The sequence below is a fragment of the Schistocerca piceifrons genome, chromosome 2 (genome assembly GCF_021461385.2).
Source record: "Schistocerca piceifrons isolate TAMUIC-IGC-003096 chromosome 2, iqSchPice1.1, whole genome shotgun sequence".
NCBI lineage: Eukaryota > Metazoa > Arthropoda > Insecta > Orthoptera > Acrididae > Schistocerca > Schistocerca piceifrons.
In genome coordinates, this window is record NC_060139.1 from 571,561,514 (window position 1) to 571,580,494 (window position 18,981).

Genomic DNA, 18,981 nt, shown 5'->3' on the forward strand with positions numbered 1-18,981 from the left:
AATAGTTTTTGTTTGGCCGTAGTTTGTTAGTTACTTAGTTAGTTACGTGTTCCATTGATCAATCTCATGGTAACCGTTATGATGTGGAGCATGTCAAGTGCATAAGAAATACACACATGGGTCAAAGCTTTTTTTTAAAAAAAAAAAAAAAAAAAGAAAAAAAAGCTTAAAATTTTTATTACCTACCCCATTCCCATAAATGGCACAAAATGCTTATATTATACCTGTAGATTTATTTATTCCTACTCAAGAATTCATCTTTGGCATAAAAGGAGTCGCCAGGGAGATATGATTTCAATTTATTTTTAAAACTTTTACTGCTGTTCTCAGACATTTTATTTCATTTGATAATTTATCGAAAGTTTTACGGCAAAGTATTTTGCCCCTTTCTGTGCCAAAGATAGGTTAAGTGGAGAATAGTGTAAGTCTTTCTTTCTTCTGGTATTATAATCATGAATGTCACTGTTGTTTTTAAACTGGTCCACGTTGTTGAGAACAAATTTCATTACTGAATAAATGTACTGTGAGGCTGTTGTAAGAATTCCTAACCTTTCAAACATATTCCTAGAAGATGTGCGACTACGAGCCCCACACATTATTCTAACCACTTTCTTTTAAGAAGTGAATTCTTTTTGCCTAAGAGTTGAGGATAAAGCACACAGGATGTGTTCGAAGTAGACTCAGCAACTGTACTAGTACATCGATTATGTACCTATCGTAGAATAGTGCTGCAATACTTGTTGACCTGAACATGTCGGATTGGCGAAATAAGTCTGAATAACTCCATGATGCACCCTTTGCATTATAACAGGGCGAAATAATCCACAGGGCAGTGTAGAACAGATGAGGACGTTTTGACGCAACGCAGTGTTGTTTTTGTGAAACCTTGTGGGGTAAAATTAGCGAATTATAGTGTACAAAACAGTTCTCCTGTATATGAACAGTTTTTCCAGAGATCAATATTCTTCACAGTTTTTCGTTACGTTGTTTAAATTACTTAATCTTGCAACATGTTTCGATGACATTAGGCAAAAATGGTAATACAAAAACATTTAACATACACGTCTGTCCATTTCAGATGAACAGAGCAAACTTCAGCATGTGTCAAGACAGAATACAAACCACTTTGAGATGTATGTCTGCTTGCGTTAAACGTATTTGTATTATTTTTGCATGATGGTAAGTTTATGCCTCGAAACATGTTCCAGAATGAAATATGTTAAGCACATTAGACAAAACATTTTTGACTGGTACCAGTCTCGGAAAAACCTTTTCAAAAGTTTTGACAATCAAGACAGAACAAGAATGAGATAAGAAACAATAGTATGGACTGACCCATACAGGCCATCTTTTCCCTCAATCCTTGTGTGATTGGAATAGAACCAGGAGTGCCAGTGTTACTACATTGCAAGAAGAAGGAAGGAAGGATTGGATGTCGTCCGTGTATTTTTAAAGGAAACCTTCCCGCTCATCTGCTTAGATTATTCCGGAACTCGTGGAAGCCGTTGGTACGTATGGTAAACGGTTTTGCGCCTAGATGTTGCGAAAGGTTACCTTAACACCACAGTCTCATTGGACAATGCCTTTAAAAGTCTTCACATCTCCAATCGGAATTAATAGAGAGTATCGTTCACACCACTCCTAACATCCCCAATTAATCTGCGCATCACTGTGTATTAAAATTTTGACATGAAATAGGTTAAATAGAGCTAAATGACTGGAGATATCATTAACCATTAGACGTACGATAGTTACGCTTAGAATAATGGGTATTTAAAATAAGCAGAAATGCGACGAATTCTTTTTTAAATCAGATTTACACTGAATATTAGAGTTTCAAACTGGAGAACGGGTATTGCAACTACGGTGAAGACCGAAAAATCAACAGTTGAGACTAGCGCGGTAACGTTGCACACAATTACAAATGAGTAACTTGTATATGAGCCGCCAGAAGGTCAATTATCGAGGCGGGCAGACAGCAGAAATGCGTCCCAACATTTTGACAATGAAACAATTCACAGTGACGTGGGCAGCAAGCAAATCAGCGGACACCACAGCTTCTCACCGTTCGTGGAGAACAGACGACTTCCTGCTCAGGAGCAATCGAGACTGTAGTGCACACTATTCCTGATATCGAAGCTACCAGCATGCAGGTATTCAAGCACAGACTGGAACTGAATTACTTAGTGGCCAACTGCTAACCGCTACTGACCTTGTCAGCAGGACCCCCCGCATCGGCGCTCAGCATGCAGCTCCGTGGTCCGTAAAGCTTAGCAGTCCAATGCTAACTGGCGAAAAGCCTCGCTAGGCCAGTACGTCCAACCACTGCACTAAAGTTTCTGTGCATTTTTCTTCTGCCTCTGAGCTTCGAAGTCTTGAAACGGTAGTCATCAGAGGATTTCTTAAGAACGTGTTAGGCAGTAGTAGCGGCCACAGGGTAATTTATAAATGTCATATTTTGATTTCTCTACCGCTTTCAGGATATTTTCTGCAAAATGTGATTTGAACTAGTCGCGGGACCTCTAAAATCTGTAGTTCAGTTTATTGTTGGTGTTCGATCCAGAACAAAGGTCCCACTCTCCTTGTTATTGCTCTGTGGGAGACGTGGTGCTTAATCTTGCTATGCGCACCGTCTCTAATGACCTTGCTGTTGATGGGACGTTAAACTCCTATTTTCCTTCCTTCTTACTATACGCGGCTCCGTATGATGCGTGTTACGTGATTCCTCTACTCCGCATTGCCCAGCCCGTCGCACATTTTGTTAATATAATGAACATTAACACAGACAAACTCTAGTATGTCTGGAAGAACGACAGGTTTATGAGACTCTATGTAGATCTAACTGAATTATTCTCACTACAGAGTATCGATTCTGATAGAGCAATATTAGGACGGACAGTGCGAGAAAACGTTCTTGCACAACCGTCATAGGTTTGCATTTCATGGGGACAAGGTGGTTGGCACGGTGAAAGAAACTTGTGGCCGGCGTATAAAAAAGACTAGAAATTCGAGATACAACATTTATTTTCGAACATCTTTGACTGTCATTGTCGTCTCATTCGGTGAGATGTACAGGTTTGAAATTGTCTGTCTAATTGTGTAGTGTGAACATTGTCCAACGGTAACGACGAAAGTACAGTCATCTGTCAAGTACGTTTACTGAAGGACCCACTGTTGTGTAGTTTCGGAAAGAGGAAGACAAATCATCAGGCTTACGGACTGTCTTCCATTCTAAACGGTCGTTTTCTGACTGGGTGATACAAATACTTTTCAACAGCAATGGTTGCAAATGCGACTCACGGGTTGTATTATGAACTAAAACGAGTAACGAGCGTAACGAAAACCTAGGATGCAGCTTTTTCCGCAAGCCTCGACATGTTCTACAGCGTGCCGACATATCTCAAACTATTTCCCACTATAGATTCATGAGCTACGGTAACAGTCAGTACATACTGAGCCTGCATAGTTTATACATATAATTTCAGTAGCGTCAGGCTAACTGACTCTACCTACTCTCAACTATTACTGTTACATTTTATACATATTTAGCTTATCGATTTTTTGGAAGACTATGTTTGGCCGTGACTTCAGCTACTTACATTGACGAAGAGTTTTTGCACTGCCGTTTTAAATCTTTCAGTCGTCAGCATTCTCCTCCTGATCGAAAAAAAATATAACTCTGCGTCAGTCACGAAATTTTATTTCATCCATTACGCGTTTGATGCTTAATCATCATCATCCAGTGGAAGTCCTTTATATGATTGTTGTTTGTGGTACGCAATGGCGATTTCGTGCAGCAGCATGTGAGGCAAACGAGAGATTACGTTGCGACTTACACTGTTAATAATGCAGAGCGTTAAACACAGAACTTAAAGCATGACGTAGCAGATGGTTAAAAGATATCAAAAGTTCTTAAAGAACAAAAAGAGCCATTAATTCGCATATGCTTCTCACAGGACGTCAGCCACACAATGACGTTGTTACGTAGCAAAGAAATTTCATTTGTTCGATAAAGAGTTTTAAACCAATCATAGCAAACAGAACATTTATTAAGACATATACTGTATATGGGTTTCTTGTGTTACTGTGTGTACTGTGATAAAGAGGATTTCTGATAAACATTTAACAACAGTAGGAATCGATTAAACTACGTCTGAATGTAGCACAGTTCCACTGTTAGAAATTTCTGTGGAATAGCGTAATGAAAATAAAATAGAGCTATGTAAATTATGTAACTCTACAGATACATGAAAAAGGTGTGATACATAGTGCCAACAGAATGTTTTTGGGTAAAGATAATGGATATAAGATGTACAGCACTCTTGATTACATGGGAAAGAGTTAAATACCTAAAAATCTTTAAATATTGTGTCGATACTTTTGAAGAACTTACTTGATTTGCATTCAGAATGGTCAATGAGTAAATCATGCTTTCTTTCTATGGTTGTAAATATCTTCTCTTTATAAATGAAAATTTTGTGGCCCATGTTTGAAATGTTCTCAGAATTGTGGCCCGTATTTGTGATACCAGAATATTTTTTGAACCTAGTGGGAAAGTCAGGCCAGTTTTCTGTACCCGAGTGAAGTGGCCCAGTTACCACACTGGATTCCCATTTGGGAGGACGATTCTTCGAATGCGCGTCCAACCACCCTGATTTAGGTTTTACGTGAGTTCCCTAAATCGCTTCAGGCAGATGCCAGAATGGTTCCTTCGAAACGATTCGCCCGATTTCCTTCCACATTCCTGAAACAATCCGGACTTGATGTCAACGGGACATTAAACTCTACTATTCATTCCTTCATTCTAGTCTATTCTACATATCAAGCAGAGCTTGCGTTGTAGATAATTTTGTAAGTGTGAGATGTGTTGAATTTGTCATAATTAGTTTTAAGATTATGGGGCAGTCTGTGACACATTGTTGTTGGTTGACATAGGTATTCTTATTTTATGTCGCTTAAGGACATTGCAGTTTCTTGAGGAATATTGCTTAAATATGGGATACATTCAGTGGGTATATTTTTTTTTTCTCGGGTCGATTCCCTTCAAGCAGATGGATTTTAAATGTCCTGTGGATCAGGAAGCTGTATCCTGCTACTTTGTGTGTCTTTGGGTGATAGAGGGAAGAGTGCATTTATGCCAGTGGTGGTGAGATTCCGCTTCATTGGCCAGCGTATAAGAGTACGTTTCTGGTTTTGCCTGCGTATATTCTGATCAAGGAAAATTCTTCTGTTTTCTATTTCATGCCCATAGACGAAGTTAATATTCTTCTGGATTTTGTTAAAAGTATATTGTCTCCACCAACGATGAGGAATGTGTCAGCCATAGATCTCTTACAGAAATTGACTTTCCGTATTTATGGAAGACTTTTTTTTTAACTTAAGATGTCTTTATCCCTCACTTTTTCATTGCTGTTTTCATTCTCAAGAAAGAACTTCACTTTGTCCGCAATAGCTATCTTAGTGTTAAGAATCTAGTTCTCTTGTATCTGTTGCGCTTTTGGTGGCTATTATTAAATCCTTTGAATTTTTATAGTTCAGAGGTTGATGAATATTACATGTGAGGTCATTGTCTAGTAGATTTAGTTCATTATCATTACGTTCTGCATTTGAAGTGTATATAACTATGCAAAATTTGTTTTTTGCCTCACGGATGTTTTCGTTCACAGTTAACATTATGAAAATGATAAAAGGCAGACAGAAAAGCTTTCCAGGCTCAAAAGTGAACAGTCGCCATCTGAACATGAAAACATCAATAAGTTCTATGGTTAATTCACTGAATTATTAACAGTGAAAGTCACAGTCTTATCTCTTTGCCGCCTGACATGCTGCTTCACGAAACTGTCTATGCTTACCGTTACCAACAAACAAATGAAACATCCTTTCGACCTGATAATGATGATTAATCATCGAAATGCGAAGCGGATGTAATTAAACTTCGTGACTAATACAGAGTTATTTATTTCCTTCATTGTAATTAACATTCATTGTTCCCACGACAAACTCCATGACACATGTAATTAATATAGTTTTCCCACTGCGTTGTAGTCGATGGGAGTAGAAAATTTTCAGGAAATATTAAATGCCCATCGTAGAAACTTATTTTCGATGGAATGTAGTTTCAACCGATAAACATATGCAGCTGCGGACTCTACCCTCACTAGTCTTTATGCTACTTGGTTTTAGTACGCACTTTTCAGCTGCAGGTGAGTCGTCATTGTGCACTTGATACAGAATATCTAACTTCAATTACGCATTTCTTACGATGACGTCCACATATTTTCTGCATGTACATTTATGGTCTATTATCACGCGTGGACATTTGGCTTGCTTATTGCACTAGACTGGATAACGGATTCCGTATTACGTTCTAGTTTGCTAGTAAAAACCCCTCTTCAGATTTTAAGAGATTTACATGTTCTTGTAGTAAGGCGTCCAGCATACTTATCAGCTGCCAAAGGTAACAAAAGCCAATACGGCTGAATTCCTATGGCCATCTGTAGTTAGTTGGCTGATTCGGGGTGGGGACCAAACAGCGAGGTCATCGGTCCCATCGGATTAGGGAAGGATGGGGAAGGAAGTCAGCCGCGCCCTTTCAAAGGAACAATCCCAGCATTTGCCTGAAGCGATTTGTGGAAATCGCGGAAAACCTAAATCAGAATGGCCGGACGCGGTTCTGGACCGTCGTCCTCCCGAATGCGAGTCCAGTGTGCTAGCCACTGAGGCAACTAGCTCGGTCGGTCATCTGTGACCAGGTGGTAACAGACATCTGCAGAAGTGTCTGATACAGAGTTTGAGGCGCTCCCACCTCTTCGTCACGCGCTGTTGAAATTTTGCTGTTGACTCTCACAACAAGAGTTCTGCAGAACTGATTGCTGGAGATAATTTTGATATATGACGCTAGGATGACGCCATGAAGTTTGTCTAAAAGCGATTATGTCACTCACTCTCAAACAACTTACATGCGTCAGCAGTCACCACTTCACAGAATTATAGCCGCGCGGGATTAGCAGAGCGGTCTAGGGCGCTACAGTCATGGACTGTGCGGCTGGTCCCGGCGGAGGTTCGAGTCCTCCCTCGGGCATGGGTGTGTGTGTTTGTCCTTAGGATAATTTAGGTTAAGTAGTGTGTAAGCTTAGGGACTGATGACGTCAGCAGTTAAGTCCCATAAGATTTCACACACATTTGAACACAATTATATGTTGTGAAATACAGCGACAGATTCAGGTTCAATATGCAGTATTTGTAGACTTAGAGAAATCTTTTGACAATGTAGACTGGCAATGGCAAGGAAAGCGTTTCTGAAGAAGAGAAATCTGTTAACATCGAGTATAGATTTAAGTGTCAGGAAGTCATTTCTGGAAGTATTAGTACGGAGTGTAGCCATGTATGGAAGTGAAACGTGGACGATAAATAGTTTAGAAAGAAGAGAATAGAAGCCTTCGAAATGTGGTGCTACAGAAGAACGCTAAAGATAACTAAGATAACTAATGAGGGGGTATTGAATAGAATTGGGGAGAAGAGAAATTAGTGGCGCAAATTGACAAGAAGAAGGGATCGCTTGATAGGACATATTCTGAGGCATCAAGGGATCACCAATTTAGTATTGGAGAGCAGTGTGGAGGGTAAAAATCGTAGAGGGAGACCAAGAGATGAATACACTAAACAGATTCAGAAGGATGTAGGTTGCAATAGGTACTGGGAGATGAAGAAGCTTGCACAGGATAGAGTAGCATGGAGAGCTGCATGAAACCATTCTCTCGTCTGAAGACCACAACAACAACAATGGAGTATTCATCGGACCAAATTTACGACTGGATTCAAGACTTCCTTGCAGGTAGAACTTAACACGTTGTTGTTAACGGAACAAAATCGACAGATGTAAAAGTACTATCGCGGGTATCCCAAGGAAGCGTGATAAGGTCATTACTGTTTAAAATGTATATAAATGATCTAGTACAATGCGTCGGAAGCTCTTTAAGGCAGTCGCAGATGATGCGGTTGTCTATAAGACGGTAACAATGCCAGAAGACAGTAACTATGTGCAAGAGGAGTTACAGAGCTTTGATGAATGTTGGAGAGCCCGGCGGCTGACCCTGAACTTAAGTAAATGTAACATATTGCGCATACATAGGAAATGAAATCCCTACTGTACAAATACACTATTGACGATAAATTGCTGAAACCCATCGTAAAATATCTAGGAGTATCTACCCTCAGCGATCTTAACTGAAATGAACACATAAAACAATAGTAGGAAAAGCAGATGCGAGACTGAGATTGATATGAAGAATCTTAAGGAAATGTAATTCATCCACGAAAGTTCACCCATGAAAGAAGTGGCTTACCCGGCGTTTGTTTCACCCACGAAACGAATCTCACCAAGTCTTGAGTACTGCTCAACAATCTGGGATGCATACCAGGTAGGACTGACAGGAGGGGGAGGGACAGGGGGACAGAGAGAGAGAGAGAGAGAGAGAGAGAGAGAGAGAGAGAGATAAGATCCAACTAAGAGCGGCGCGTTCGTCACGGACTCGTTTAATTGGTGCGAGAGCGTTACAGAGATGCTCAAGTAACTGTAATGGCGTTGTGCATCACGGAGATGTTTGCTATTGAAATTTCGAGAGAATACTTTCTGGGGGAGAGTCGGACATTTTACTTTCTCTCACATACGTCTCGTGAAATGACCACAAGGAGAAAATTCGAGAAATTAGAACTAATACAGAGATTTATCAGCAGTTATTCTTCCCAGGCGCCCTTCGCGAATATAACAAGGAAAGGGGGGAGGGGGGATTAAGTTGATTGTATCACAGTAGTACACTCTGCCATACTCCATCAGGTGGTTTGCGGAGTATCGATGTACATGGAGACTACTTTTGGGGTAGAAAGTGTGACGTAAAAGTGGTTCAGTAGTTTTTATTTCCTTTGGCTTTTTACGTCCAGCTACTGCCATTTGTTCGATTTTTCGTAAGCTATGTGCTACATTAAATTTCATATTCGATTTTCAAAGTATAAACGACCGTAAATGATTCAATAGTGCACAACCAAGGCGCTGCAGTGGGTGATTTATAGTCACCCACTCGGATCTCCGGGCGGGGACTACTCGTCGTTATCAGGAGAAAGAATACAGGCGTTCTACGGATCGGAGGGTGCAATATCAGATCCATTAATTGGGCTGGTAGATTAGAAAATTTAAAAAGGGAAATGGATAAGTTAAAGTTAGGTATAGTCGGAATTAGTGCAGTTCGGTGGCAGCAAGAATACAGGGTGCCAGGAGGAATGCAGGGTTAAATACACAAAGCAAATAGGGAGGTGGAGGAGTAGGTTTAATAATGAATTAAAAATAGGAGTGCGGGTAAGTTACTACAAACAACAGAGTGAACGTATTATTGTGGTCAAGTGGCACGAAACCCACGCCTACTACAGTAGTACAAGTTTATATGCCAACTAGCTCCGCAGATGATGAAGAAATTGATTAAATGTATGATGAGATAAAAAAATAATTCAGATAGTGAAGGGAGACAAAAATTTAATAGTCCTGGGGGACTGGAATTTGATAATAGGAAAAGGAAGAGAAGGAAACGTAGTAGGCAAATATTGAATGGGGGTAAGAAATGAAAGAGGAAGCCGCCTGGTAGAACTTTGCACAGAGCACAACTTAATCATAGCTAACACTTGGTTCAAGAATGATGAAAGAAGGTTGTATACATGGTAGAGGCCTGAAGATACTGGAAGGTTTCAGATAGATTATATAATGGTAAGACAGAGATTTAGGAACCAGGTTTTTAATTGTAAGACATTTCCAGAGGCAGATGTGGACTCTGACCACAATCTATTGGTTATGAACTGTAGATTAAAACTGAAGAAACTGCAAAATGCTGGAAATTTAAGGAGCTGGGACTTGGATAAAATGACAGAACCAGAGGTTGTAGAGAGTTTCAGGGAGAGCATTAGGGAACGATTGACAGGAATGGGGGCAAGAAATACTGCAGAAGCAGAATGGGTAACTTTGAGGGATGAAATAGTGAAGGCAGCAGAGGATCAAGTAGGTAAAAAGACGAGGGCTAATAGAAATCCTAGGGTAGCACCAGACATATTGTATTTAATTGATGAAAGGAGGAAATAAATGCAGTAAACGAAGCAGGCGGGGAGGAATACAAACGCCTAAAAAATGAGACCGACAGCAGGTGCAAAATGGCTGAGCAGGTATGGCTAGAGGACAAATGTAAGGACGTAGAGGCATATCTCACTAGGAGTAAGATAGATACTGCCTACAGGAAAATTAAAGAGACCTTTGGAGAAAAGAGAACCACTTGTATGAATATCAAGAGCTCAGATGGAAAACCAGTTCTAAGCAAAGAAGGGAAAGCAGAAAGGTGGAAGGAGTATAAGATGAAATGGGAAATATGATACTGTGTGAAGAGTTTGACAGAGGACTGAAAGACCTAAGTCGAAACAATGCCCCAGGAGTAGATAACATTCCATTAGAAATACTGGCCTTGGGAAAGCCAGCGCTGACAAAACTCTACCATCTGGTGAGCAAGATGTATGAGACGGGCGAAATACCCTCAGACTTCAAGAAGAATATAATAATTCCAATACCAAAGAAAGCAGGTGTGGATAGATGTGAAAATTACCGAGCTATCAGTTTAATAAGTCACACCTGCAAAATACTAACTCGAATTCTTTACAGGCGAATGAAAAAACTGGTAGAAGACGACCTTGGGGAAGATCAGTTTGGAGTCCGTAGAAATATTGAAACACGTGAGGCAATACTGACCCTACGACTTATCTTAGAACATAGGTTAAGGAAAGGCTAAACTAAGTTTCTAGCATTTGTAGACTAAGAGAAAGCTTTGGACAGTGTTGAGTGGAATACTCTCCTTCAAATTCTGAAGTTGGCAGGGGTAAAATACAGGGAGCGAAAGGCTATCTAGAATTTGTACAGAAACCAGATGGCAGTTATAAGAGTCGAGGGGCATGAAAGGGAAGCACTGGTTGGGAAGGGAGTGAGACAGGGTTGTAGCCTATCCCGATGTTATTCAATCTGTATATTGAGCAAGCAGTAAAGAAAACAAAAGAAAAATTCGGAGTAGGAATTAAAATCTATGGAGAAGAAATAAAAACTTTGAGATTCGCTGATAACATTGTAATTCTGTCAGAGACAGCAAAGGACCTGGAAGCGCAGTTGAACGCAATCGACAGTGTCTTGAAAGGAGGATATAAGATGCACAGGAACAAAAGCAAAACGAGGTTAATGGAATATATTCGAATTAAGTCGGGTGATGCTGAGGGAACTAGATTAGGAAATGAAACAATTAAAGTAGTAGATGCGTTTTGCTATTTGGCGTGCAAAATAACTAATGGTGGTCGAAGTAGAGAGCAGCTGGTCCCGGCGGAGGTTCGAGTCCTCCCTCGGGCAAGGATGTGTGTGTTTGTCCTTAGGATAATTTAGGGTAAGTAGTGTGTAAGCTTAGGGACTGATGACCTTAGCAGTTAAGTCCCATAAGATTTCACACACATTTGAACATTTGAACACAATTATATGTTGTGAAATGCAGTATGCAGTATTTGTAGACTTAGAGAAATCTTTTGACAACGTAGAATGGCAATGGCAAGGAAAGCGTTTCTGAAGAAGAGAAATCTGTTAACATCGAGTATAGATTTAAGTGTCAGGAAGTCATTTCTGAAAGTATTAGTATGGAGTGTAGCCATGTATGGAAGTGAAACGTGGACGATAAATAGTTTAGAAAGAAGAGAATAGAAGCTTTCGAAATGTGGTGCTATAGAAGAATGCTGAAGATTAGATGGGTAGCTCACATAACTAATGAGGAGGTATTGAATAGAACTGGGGAGAAGAGAAATCTGTTGCACAACTTGACTAGAAGAAAGGTTCGGTTGGTAGGACATGTTCTGAGGCATCAAGGGATCACAAATTTAGTACTAGAGGACAGCGAGGAGGGTAAAAATCATAGAGGGAGACCAAGAGATGAATACACTAAGTAGATTCAGAATAATGTAGGTTGCAGTAGGTACTGGGAGATGAAGAAGCTTGCACAGGATAGAGTAGCATGGAGAGCTGCATCAAACCAGTCTCTGGACTGAAGACCACAACAACAACAGTTTCATGCAGAATAAAATATTGTGAAGCATTTTAGTACAATGTCCCATGTGAGAATGCTTAAAGTAGTTGTGGTGGCGGTAGTTTTGTTCATATGTGGATGGCTTCTACGAGAATTTGGATATGTCATGGTGATATAATTTCACAACGAAAACAAAATAATTCATATTTACAGGTGTTTCCGTACTTGCAGTTCTAGTTTGATGGTTCAAATGGCTCTGAGCACTATGGGACTTAACAGCTATGGTCATCAGTCCCCCAGAACTTAGAACTACTTAAACCTAACTAACCTAAGGACATCACACAACACCCACTCATCACGAGGCAGAGAAAATCCATGACCCCGCCGGGAATCGAACCCGGGAACCCGGGCGTGGGAAGCGAGAACGCTACCGCACGACCACGAGTTCTAGATGACAAGAGTGGAACAGGTAATCGGCTGCGGTCTTATAGCGCCGACCACCCCGACGTTTCACAGAAATAATTTAGAGAAACCACAGAAAACCTAAAACATGACGGCCGGATGAAACTGGAATCACCATTCTCGCAAATACAAGGTCAATGTGTTTAAGACAGTGCTACCTCATTCAGATTATTCCTAGTGTGCAATATTGTTTTGTAAAGAAGTTATTCAATAACGTAAAAGGCGAGCGTTTTATTGTTCTTTCATTTGTCACTCCCAGTCACCGCACTCAAAATACCCACATTATTTCATACGGTAATACAACACATACTATTAACTGACATCAGGATCAAAAGGACGACGTTTGATTTCAATTTTGTGTATCATAAGTTCCCATTTTCTATCCTAAAACATTAAGTCAGCATTCTTCTATAATGACTAAGATGATAAGGAGTTAAGGCATAGCTTAGAGAGTAGGGTTTATCAGGAAATAGAAGAAAAAAGAAAAGGAAAAACAGCGTGAAAGAGTGGTCCTTTTAGAAAATCTCTTCAAGTTCCTTAGACAATTTATTTCATCGTTTTATTTCCCGGCAGAAAATGCTGTTTCGAGTTTTATGTTTATTCTTTCTTGGTAAATGTGCGTTCAGTCGAGATCTTGTTCCATGGTCAAGCACAGAGATATCTGAGCAGTAATTACTATGTTGTTTTTGATGTGCATAACTTACTGGTAAATGTACTCACACTGTGTAATTAAATCCCTCGTGCTTTGATCAGATCTTTGCAATGAGCTCGACAACGGGTTTTTGTTATTTCCAGTGCTTACTGAAAAGCAATGCCTCTGATTTTATTATGCGAGAATTCTTACAGCTTTATAATGTAACAAACGCTATTCACATTCTACGTATTTATCCCTCTTGTCTACATATTTATTTCTCTACGTAGTCACCCTGGCGACGAACACATTTCTCCCAGCGGGAGACCAGTTTGTTGATACCGTCACTGTAGAATGCTTGACTCTGTTAATGGAGCCTCAAGTTCACCTTTGCTTGCACTGCTTTCAGTTTTGGAAACAGATGAACGTCGGATGAGGCCTTGTCGGGACTGTATGGGAGGTGATAGTCGACGGTAAAACCCAAGGCGTCGGATTGTTGCAATGACGCAGATCTCGTGTGTGGTCTGGCACTCTCATCCTGAAGGAGAGGGTGATTCGTGTGTGGATGAACTCTACTACGTCGAAATTTGATTACAACATGCTGTTTCTCACGCACCGACACAGTTAACGTTACACGCTACTATCAGCAGAGTGCTCCGAATACGTAGGCAAGAAGAAAAAAGATGTAGAATGATAATAACGTCTGTTTTATTTAAAAAGCATAAATAGTTTCCACATAAAAATTGGGAGGCATTACGTTTCAGCACGCCCTCGTGTTATTATGACCCTATTCTGTAATTTGAAAACTGTGGCATATTTTTTGCATTCGTTCCCTAGAAAAGAATTCCACAGAAAAGGACTGAATGTCTTATAACTAAAAGATATTGTCTGTTACACATTGATGACAGGACATGTTGATGACATTGTGCTTGTGTGTCCACGCGATTTAAAATGAGAATAAACATTTAGTCCTAGAAATTTTGTGTTTATTACACAGTCTATAACAGTGTCACTTTCCCTCTTCGAACTTAAGTTCATGGAATTTGTTTTCTTTGTGTTGGTGTCACTTTACTGAGTATTGTTCAACTACATATGTTCTTAAGAATTTCGTTTGCTTTCCCAGAAAGAAAAACTCTTGTTCTCTAAATGACTATAATATTACTGCCAACAGCAAAGAGAATTTTTCCTCATGGCTAACACTACTGGGAACGTCATTAATGTATATCTTAAATGGTATTCGTCCTAATTTACTAGCCTGAAAAACACCTCCATTAATGTATTTTGATTTTGATAAGTGTTTGACTAAAAGCTTAGCCTTATTTAAAGCTTGTTAATCTCCACACTTTGTACCCCATCTGCCATGTATGACCAGAACCAGTCGCTAGGTATGCCTCTTACTTCTAGCGAGTCTATCTTATTTAGTCGAATATTATGATCAACAATACCAAAAGCCTTAGAGAGATCTTAGAATGTGCCTCTGACACACTCATCGTTGTCAAGAGCCCTGGCGACATCCTCGGGAGATATAAAGACTCAAATAGCATTTTGAGCCATAACAAGTTCAGCAAGCACATCTACGTATCCGGTCTACGATCGGGTCGTAACGTCAACAGACTGCTCCTGGTGACTGGAAGGACATGTCAGTGTGTATTATGAAGCTCGTAGTGTGGAGCAGTTGGTGCTGTTTGCTTTATTTATCACTAAGTTTCACAACTTGTCTAATTTCAAAACTTCAGATTGTTTCACATTTCTGTAGTCATCTTACCTTAGTTGGTATATTTACTGCACTTGAAGTAGGGTAAATTCGCTGATACTCCAAAAAATAACTATTAAAATACCTTGTACTATCACGGAGCAAGACAATACGTCTCAGCAGTAGGAAGAAAATGGAGTTTCTGCTGCAATATTGACTTCGAACCTTCGGATGGCCCACATTCAGGGGCAAATGCATGACGACAACACGCTCCTCTTCTCTCCCCTCCCATCAATACTCCTAAACAATGCTCCTTTCTTGGAAATAGGCCGGCCAATCAGACAACTTATAAACCGTTAAAAGCATACTTAGATCTCACAATCACAACCCAGTATTTTACGAGATATTATAGAGAAACAGTCAGCCTTCTTATTAGTGTTTGCAGTAACGCGAAATAAACTTCATCAGCAGAACACGCACGCACACACACACACACACACACACACACACACACACACACACAGAGAGAGAGAGAGAGAGAGAGAGAGAGAGAGAGAGACAGCTGTATAGATCTCAACTATTCTGAACCTTGCTGACTTTGCAGAAACCTGATACAGCTTCATTAGGAGAAAACACATACAGATTTGTCAAGTCTCGACTGATTGAGATCTTGCTAACTTCACAGTAACTAGACACAGTTTTGTCAGCAACACACACTTGGCGACAACTATATTTTGATCTTTGTAGCCAACTTGGTAAAAGGCACACTGAACCCTCAAATTAAATATCGCAATGCTATTTCCACATACGTTTCATAGCAGTACAAAGTACCCATGTCTCGCTTATTGGCACCACTGTTGTAGGTCATGGATTAAGCTACACTTGGTATCGACAGTAATATGATCTTAGTACATGGTCCAGTCACATCAGTGTGACGAGCGCCGATGTTCGACGTCGACGTCACAGCCGGAAAGTGGCAGAACTGTCAATAGAGGGACTATAAGGCGTGTCCGGGAGACACGAAAAACACTGCAGTCGCTGTTGTAACGCAGAAATTGAGCGATTTATCTGACGTCCAAAAGGGCGTTATCATTTGATTTCGGTCTAAGTTTTGTAACCCGTTCATGTGCCACCGTGGTTAAAGTATACCGTGCTTGGCAAAATGGCAATATCCAAAACTGGCGCTGAGGCAACAGTGACGCTCCACGGGTCGTAGAAGAAAGGCTACAGAAATGTGTGGGACGAATAGACGTGCAACTATTGAGCAACTGACCACGCAGATGAACTAAAATGCTACCAATAGTGTCTCCTCAACGACTATTCAGTAAACGTTACTGTGAATAGGCTTCTGGTGCAGGTCCCAGGTCCATGCACCGATGCTGACTGCTGTTAATAGGCGATGTAGGCTGAAATTTGCAGGCCAGTACCCCAACTGCACGACCACTGAGTGGCGACAGGCAGTCTTTCCATTTGAAGCAACGGCTTATGCTCCATGGAACAAATAACCGTTGGCATGTACGAGGTGAAACATCTGTAAGCAAACATCCTGCTTGCTCTATGGTCTGGGGAACTTTTTTGTGGAATTCCCTGGGTAGTCTCATCATTTTGGAAGGCGCAATGGATCAACTCAAGTATTCGTCTCTCTTTGGGAGCCATGTCCACCACCTGCAGTTTCATTTTCCTCAGCATGATGACAACTACCAGCAGGACAATGCACTGTGTCACACAGCTCGCAGTGTACATGCATGGTTCGAAGAGCATCGAGATGAGTTTACCATTCTCCCTTGACCATCAAACTCCCTCGAATTAAACCCACCAGGGAATCTGTGAGGCCACTCCCATCGGGCTGTTTGTGCCACGGATCCTCATCCGAGAAACCTAGAGCTGCTGGCCACGACACTGGAGTCAGCATGGCTCCACGTCCCAGTCGGTAGCTTCCAGAACCTCACAGACAACCTTCCTGCCTACTCCACAGCAGTCTGCACTGCAAAAGGCGGCTATTCAGGCTTTTGACACGTGACCACATTAATGTGACAGGGCAGTGCGCCGCATCTGTGGTAATAAACATCCAAATTAAATACCAATATGTTATTTCCACATCTGAATTGTCTGTATTATTCTTTTACGACAGTACAAAACTCACGTACTGTAGCTGATGTACCTTAGCGATGACTTAACATACATGTGTTGTTATATCTACATCTACATCTACATTTATACTCTGCAAGCCACCCAACGGTGTGTGGCGGAGGGCACTTTACGTGCCACTGTCATTACCTCCCTTTCCTGTTCCAGTCGCGTATGGTTCGCGGGAAGAACGACTGCCGGAAAGCCTCCGTGCGCGCTCGAATCTCTCTAATTTTACATTCATGATCTCCTCGGGAGGTATAAGTAGGGGGAAGCAATATATTCGATACCTCATCCAGAAATGCACCCTCTCGAAACCTGGACAGCAAGCTATACCGCGATGCAGATCGCCTCTCTTGCAGAGTCTGCCACTTGAGTTTATTAAACATCTCCGTAACGCTATCACGATTACCAAATAACTCTGTGACGTAACGCGCCACTCTTTTTTGGATATTCTCTATCTCCTCTGTCAACCCGACCTGGTACGGATCCCACACTGATGAGCAATACTCAAGTATAGGTCGAACGAGTGTTTTGTAAGCCACCTCCTTTGTTGATGGACTACATTTTCTAAGGACTCTCCCAATGAATCTCAACCTGGCACCCGCCTTACCAACAATTAATTTTATATATACTGAAAATTACATGACACCGTAAAATAACATACAGAACAGTAGTTTTAACATCTGAATTCCATACACATTCTGCAACATTATGGCCACACATATAAATATTATTCTCTTTCTGTTCTGTTTCGCCCACGCGTCAGCAGTCTGGCTATGTGTAAATGCGTATCGCACTGAGTATGCATAGATACGCAGTAACTGGTACGTGATGCACCTTTGAACACTGTCGATTCTATTTAAAGTATATGCATTTACAGTGCGTTTAAAATTACTTGTGACTTTAGACAGATCAGTTTGGAGTGAGTGGAGGGAAGCGTAGTTGCCAGCGTTTGCTGGGTGCGTCAGCAGGCGACGATAATGCCGGGCCTACTCAGCGCCGAACCCGGCGGTCTCGATTGATTGTGTGAAGAGCAAGCCGGCCGATTACCATCTTTCTCAAACGATTTTAAAGAAACTATTCGATAATTATCTTGTTTTTCTAGCACTTGTTATAGCTTAATTCGTCAGCTTCATGATGAACTGCCTATCATTTCGTTAATGGTCACTGTTATTGTGATATTTCGTTATTAGATAAACTACTGCAAGAAATTCTTAAAGTTTGCAGTTAAAAATAGGGGTTGCTATTAATTTGGGTTTGGTGCGTGTTAGGCCACATGTTGCTGCATATGAAGGGTAGCTATCTTATTGCATTGTACTTGACACTTGGAAGCTTATCGCTATCTGCATCCAATCTCGAGAAATTGAATGAATGTAAAGCGCTCCGTCACGAACGCAAGCGCCAGTGAAAAAGCCAGAATGAAATATTCATAAATCCCTCACATCTCATAAACGGTCTTAGTTATCGAAACAATTGGCAAACGATAGTTCGCAAAGAGGGGAGTATTTTGCCATATGATCAACATGCAAAACTTTCATATCCGCCATGATATTAAAGCAACTACAGATTTTTTTCAATGAAATGATGTAATTTTTAAGGACAACCGGTATCTGGTGAAACAAGAATTGCTGTGAGCCTTGCAACGAGATAAGTGAAGAATTTTTTTATAAGCTATTGACCTGTCTTGTTCTCAGTTACTAGTTTAATAATAAATTGTTTAAGGACTCTGTTGCAATTTCAACTGCGTTATAAGTTACTGAGATAAATATTTGTAAACTCTGCTGTGTTTTGCCAAAAAGAAAAAAAAACAAATTTTAAGATCGCAATTATCGAAGTTACGTCTTACTCAAAACTCATCACAGTCCTTCATGAAGCCCTGCCTCCTCAACTACCTTCTTGGCATGACTGACAATTTGGGGCCAGTCCAGTGGCGTAACATTTGCAATGGTTTCTTTTGCCGGCATTCCAACCTTTTGAGCGTAAAC